Genomic DNA, 6608 nt, shown 5'->3' on the forward strand with positions numbered 1-6608 from the left:
AGCATCAGGGAGTGTAAGCAGGAGTTAGGCTGGTGGAGCAGCTCCCTGCCATGCCTGCAAGAAAGGCACCAGGGTGATACACCCCAAATAGGAGCAGTTTACTCAGCACCTGGCCTGATGGCTGCAGATGGGTCCCACCTGTCTCAAAGGGTGAAAAGGATCCTAGCCTGGGAGCTGGCAGGGCTTGCTGAGAGGGCTTTAAACAAGGTATGAAGGGGGATAGGGATAAAATGAGTCTTGATAGAGATGAGCCTGGGAAGGACTGGTGAGAGATGTGGTGGTTGGGAGCTGTCTTGGGTAGTGACCACGAAATGGCAGAGTCAGCATGACCAGCGAGGTGATCCTCCTCCTGTGCTCTGCTCTGGTGAGGCCGCACCTCAAGTACCATGTTCAGTTTTGGGCCCCTCACTACAAGAAGGACACTGAGGCCCTGAAATGTGTCCAGAGAAGGGCTACGAAGTTGGTGAGAGATCTGGAGAACAAGTCCTATGGGGAGCAGCTGAGGGCACTGGGGTTCTTGTGTCTGGAGAAGAGGAGGCTCAGGGCAGACCTCATTGCTCTCTACAGCTACCTGAAAGGAAGGTGTGGGGGACTGGGGGTCGGCCTTTTCTCTCAGATAACCAGTGATAGGACTAGAAGGAATGGCTTCAACTTGCACCAGGGGAGGTTTAGGTTGGAAATTAGGAGAAATTTAATCTCAGAAGGAGTGGTTAGTCACTGGAACGGGTTGCCCAGGGAGGTGGTGGAGTTTAAGGAATCTCTGGAGGTGTTTAAGGAAAGGTTGGACGTGGTGCTTAGGGACATGGTTTAGTGGCCAATATTGGTGGTAGGGGGATGGTCAGACTCGATGATCTTAGAGGTCTTTTGCAACCTTGATGATTCTATGGTTCTTGGGTTTTTTCCTGGGAGGAAGACAGTGCCAGGCAGCTCCCACAGGAGCTGTTGGAGGGGCTGCACTAGGACATAGACTAGAGCTCGCTCCATCGCACTCCATTGCCTGTGTCTCAGCCCTAGAAGGGAAAGACAGGCCCAGCCCAGGGCATCCCTCTGAGCACTTGGCTTGGCCACTGTCTTGCTCACACTACTTTACTTTTCCAGAACTTGTCAGCCCATTTGCAAAGGAATGCAACACCCTGCTTCCGAGGGCCATTCCTCAGCTCCTGCCTCATGGAACAAGGCAAAGAGCTGCTGACTTTGGCTATAACACTGGCAGAACAGCACTGGCACATGCCCTGCCAGTCCAGATAGCCTGACTCAAATCCATCAGCCTAACACTCCTGAGCTGGCCTGGCCAGTGTGGCCAAAAATCCAGGCTGCACGGCCTGGCTGCAGCCGGGCAGCGCTCCCACTCCTGCACACAGGCCAAGCACAGCTCGCTGTGCTGCTGGGGCTGGGAAGACAGGAGCACAGACACACCTGGGAGAAGCTGTGCACAAACACAAACCTTTCCTGCTGCCTCTCACAGTCCCTGTTCGAGCCCAGGGAGCTGTGGCGGAGGACCTGGAGCCGAGCAGGACAGAAGGGGGAACCCATCTTGTGGTGCTGCCCTGCAGAAGCCTGTGAACAGGGCACCAGCCTGTGCCAGCACAGTGCAAAAGGCAGGCAAGCCACCCAGCCACCAAAGCACTCACTGAAATACATAATTGTGTCATTAGAGGGTGCCAGTGCATTGCGCTGCAGAGCAGGCCTGTCCCCCTCACCTGTCCCAGCTGCGCTCCTCTGGCAGCTGGCCCTGAGATGAGGCAGGAGTTGTCAGGGGGTGCATCATGTTGCAAGCACAGCACATCTAAATTCCCTCTTCAGGAGCTCAAATGGCAGATCTAGCCTGGACGTGGAGCCAGGAAGAACTCAAATGCAAAGACCTGGGTGTCTAGGAGGGGAAGCCAGTATGACACAGGGAAGCTACCAGCTGTGGCTCCAGCTCTTGCAGAGGTTGCTTAGCCTTCTCCATGGTAGGACCTACACCACTGAGGCCACTGGAAAACACAACAGGACAGAAAACTCACAGCAGGCACAGCGCAACTGAGAGATGACCTATCCAGCCCTGCAGTCATCTCCAAGCTTTTCCATGGCTCTGCAGGTCTGGTGAGTCCAATAAACCCAACCAAAAGGCATGACCAAAGCTGTGCTCAGGTCTGGGGCTTCAGGTCTTCATCAGCAGGCCCCTGGATGGGGCCATGAGCTCCCATGTCACTGCAGTGGAGAAGCCACAGATCAGTTTCCTTTGACATCAGAGCCCCTTTGGGAGATGCCTCCAGAGCCCCCAGCAAACACAGATGTGTATTAATTCCCCCAGGAGGAGAGCCTATGGTCTCCAAAAGCTGCTCTCAAGGGCTGCTGGGCTTGGCTGGCTGAGTAGGTGGTAAGGAGGTGGCCCTCTGCCTAGGCTGGCTTGGAGACCCTGGGGCTGTGTCAGCCTGGCCATGCAGCCTCGTGCAGATTGCTGTGGGGTGGGGGGAGACACGAGCTGCTGCACCAGGGTGGAGGTCTCCAGCAGGGCAGGACCTAACCACACTCCACTTCCTTCTGGCTGTGCCCACCCCGGGCTTTGCCCTGCTAGCCTATGGGTGTCCCTGACCATGGATGGCCACACATTTGGGCAGCCTCCTGTCAACAGAGAAAGGAGACATTGGCCCTGTCTCCACTGGGAACTACAACAGGGTCCTTGGGAATGAGCCATCGGCCCACTCCCCTTTTTTGCTGAGGACAGCTCCTTGACACAAAGCAGAGGTCCCTGCAACTGCTGCTGGCTTCAGCTGATGGACCCTCTCCTCATGCACAGAGTCAAGGATTCAAGGGTCATGGACACGTGGACAGGGAGCTGTGCAACACAAGGCAGGCCCTGTGAGGGATAAAAGCATCCTAGCAGACAGCAGCATGGGTATAAGAACAGGGAACAGAGCTGCAAAAGCCAGGCCATCTGCAGGAAACCTTCCTGTCTTGTGTCAGAAGTGGGACTGGAAGCTCTTAAGGGCCCAGGAGCCACGAGGTCCCATCCCAGGCAAGCTGTATGTCAGTGGGGACACCCATGGCAGGTGAGGGAAGGAAGTCCATTCCCACCCTGCCCTCCTGGAGAGGAGAAGCTGAGCACCCAGGCTCTGCCACTGGGCTCAGGGGACTGTTTTCTGCTCTGCCCAGGCAGGGGGAGCAGCTGATCCATCTGGCACAGACTCTCAGAGCCATGCCAAAAGTAGCTTGGCTGGCAGTAGAGGTCATTCAGACAGAGCCATTTCTACCACTAGAATTTTCCCCATGCTCAGCTGCTGCTAACAGAACTTCCTGGAGTGATTTCAGCCTTTGACTCCCTCCCTCCATCTCCTTTCTTATCCAACAGGAGGTTTTCCTGGGCTAAACGGCATACCAGGAGAGTGGAATTTGATTGCTGAAGTTGCAGCCTTGTCCGGCATTGACAAAGCACTGACACCTTGGTTACCAGGTACCCCAAACGTGACAGGTCTGCACATCTTGTGTCCGCAGGTGAATGCCCTTCAAACCTCAGTCTGTCTAGCTGGGACCTGCTTTGGCTCTACAATGATCACCTCCAGACCATTCACGTGCCTCCTCTGCTCCTTGCGTTCATGGCTTGCTGTGTTGCTGACCTCCAGGTCCCTGCAGTGCCACACAGCTGGCAGGGCTCCCCAGCATTGCTCAGAGCTCCACATAGGGAAGAAAACCACACAGGGAGCTTGTGGCCTAAACACAGGCAAGATTTCCGCAGTCCACATCGGTTCTGCCAAGCCACCATTGATTTTTTTCTGCCGAATCGGAGTCAGGCCAGCCCATGAATGAGGTACTGTTGCTGATTTACTGCCGCTGGTGTCTTGGTTTCCCACAGCTTGAAAGCCTCTGGAACAGAGTCAGCCAAACTGAAACACGCCTTGCCTCAGCAGCTGCACAGCACTCGCTAAGGTAAGGGGAATTTCCTCCTCACCCCTGGCAGCTGTATGGGCTCCACCATCCACTCGGGAGCAACCAGGGCTTGCCTGCCCAAACCCCTAGGTGACAGCACCTGGCAGTGCACCAACTGGAGAGCAAGATGATCACGCCTGCTTTTTGAACTCAGACCTGTAGGGCTGCTGCACGTTTTGTCCACCACAAATGCTGACGTCCCATCAAGAGCACCCAGCCTTCATTTTCTTGGCCTTCTATATGAGCAATGGTGAGTTGAAATCCATGCTTTCAGGGGTGGCCTCTGTTCGGCCTTTTCTTGCTGATAGGAAAACTGAGTCACAGCAGAATGATGCTGCTTTCATCAGTCACACTGGGAGTGTAGGGAGCATTCATGTGTCTGTGATGTGTACATCTCCAGCCTCTTACCCTGGCACAGGAGAAGAGGCTCTGGCTGCACATTCAGTAGGCATCTTCCAGTGGGGGTCCTTGAGCCTAGGGTTTTGCCAGGTGATCCACTTTCCTTGCATTAGCCACCAGCCTGACCCTTGATGAGGTTTTGTTTCCACACACCCAAGTATAACAGCATTCATACCTTACCATCCTGCACAGATCTCTCTTGACTGGGTGGTGTGGGGGTGAGAGATGAGCATAACACAGGTAGAGACCAAAAGACACTGAACATGATGGAGCATGGAGACCATGCTTCAGAGAGCCTCAGCACAGGACAACAGCTTGGGAAGGACTCAGAGCTCCAGAACATGCGAGCAGAAGAGCAGATCTACTTTGGGAATAGCTGGCATAAGGTCAGGACACAGTGAGCACTCTAACAGCCTCTCTGGCCCATGGTGCTTCCCAGGTCTCTACAGAGTGGAAGGCAGAGAGGGAGGTGCTGCCAGCAATTCCCTGTCGGGGAACCTGAGGCAAAAACTGGCTCACCAGAACTCATCCTAAAGAAGAAGGCATGAACAACAATTGCTTTTGTGTCACAAAGCCAGTTTTTAGAGTGCGTGACTTAGATTCACCCAGATGGGGCTGACAACATATGAAAGGGCATTGAATCTGTTGAACAGCAGCACAGCAGGAAGATGTGGTCCAGACTGGACTGGCCAGCACAGCAGCCACCCACCTCACACATGGGTTTTGCAGGCTGGGTTGCTGCTGCTTCTCTGCTCACAGGACCCAATTGCCATGGTTTGCCAGCAGGACTATCAGCATGTCCCCTCTTGGATCCAGCAGTGCTCATTTGGTTCAGATCAGACACCCAGGCACAGCTCAGACAAATATCTCCTTCTAAATCCTTGTGTCCCTGAAAAAAAAAAACTATGGACTCAAACATTTAAACTGTAAATCTTCAGCAAGCAAGTCGGAAAACTTTTCTAACAGCACAAATGATGTCTGAGAAAGACCTTTGGATTTCAGCACACAGAGCGCAGACCTGCCAATCTCACCCTCCGAGGCAGCATTTCCATGTTGAGGTGTTTTATTGATCCTGGATCTGCCCACAAGGTCCACAGGATATTTCTGTGCTGAGGAGCTGGCGGGTGGCAGGGACAAACACGCAGGAGGGCGGGAGCATGGGGATGGACGGGGATCTCTCTGGCTGGCACCACCGCACATAAAAACCTGGCCCTCCTGCCCACACCCGCCAGAACTGATAGCTAACAAAAGTGCCCAGCCCTTCCCGCAGACTGCAGCCTCACGTAATCGCCTTGCAAGGAAATAGGGTGTTTCACAAGGCTTTTGCAATAGGTTTAACCGAATGACTGTGGGGAAAGAGGTGGGAAAGGCAGCAAGAATGGGGGCAAACAGCCATGGCAAGTTGTCTGTGCAATGGTTGTGCACTCTGCCGTTCCCCGTCTTACAATTCACCTTCTCTGTGTCGTGCTGTGTCGTCTCAGCTCCTCCATTTTTACTCTACAGGGTCAAGTCAGTCCCTCTGGACTGTGTCTTTTGGACAAGAAGATTTCAAAAAGTAAACACCAAAGACAAAAGCTACGATTATAAAGCCTCTGAATGTGTGTCCAAGGTAGGGAGGGCTAGGGGAGGTAAATCCTGCTCAGACAGTTTCTAGGCAGCAGAGTTTTCCCAGAAAGCTGGATTCACATTTCCCTTCCCATGTTCCTGAGTAGGCAACAGTACAGAAGTGAAGAAAGCAAGAGAGAAAATCACAGGTAAAAGAAAGGCAAAAAGGAGGCTGTTTTAGCAGGTGCAAAAGCCTGTCTGTCTCCCAGCATCTCAGATAATGTTTTCAAGCAATCACATCAGCATGTCTCAGGAGTTTTCTGCCCTCAGCTGCAACTCTCTAGCAACTACATTGCACACACACACGCTGTGCAGCCTGGGCAGGAGGCTCCAACCATGTAATGCCTTCAGGATAACGCCTCTCAGGTAACTCTGTGTAGTGTGCTAGCACAGCTAATGGGAACTGGGTGACCATACCCTCCATATGTCTTGGTTCACCAGGAAACCCACCTCTTCCCACCCCACAGAGAGCTGGCACATGCTTTTTATAGGGGCTAAACCCCAGCCTCATCTCCAGGGTATTTGGACCTATAAATGAACATACCTTTTCTGTTGGAGGGGTAATAGTGGCAATAAAGCCTAGACTGAATTATTTGACTGGGCGATAAGTAGATTTAACTACCAAGTGTCATTTTAAAATTTTAACGAAATTAAGCGGTGTTTTTCAAGGTGCTTTCCCGGTTAATGTTTAAAAG

This window comes from Aythya fuligula, chromosome 14 (genome assembly GCF_009819795.1).
Source record: "Aythya fuligula isolate bAytFul2 chromosome 14, bAytFul2.pri, whole genome shotgun sequence".
Lineage (NCBI taxonomy): Eukaryota > Metazoa > Chordata > Aves > Anseriformes > Anatidae > Aythya > Aythya fuligula.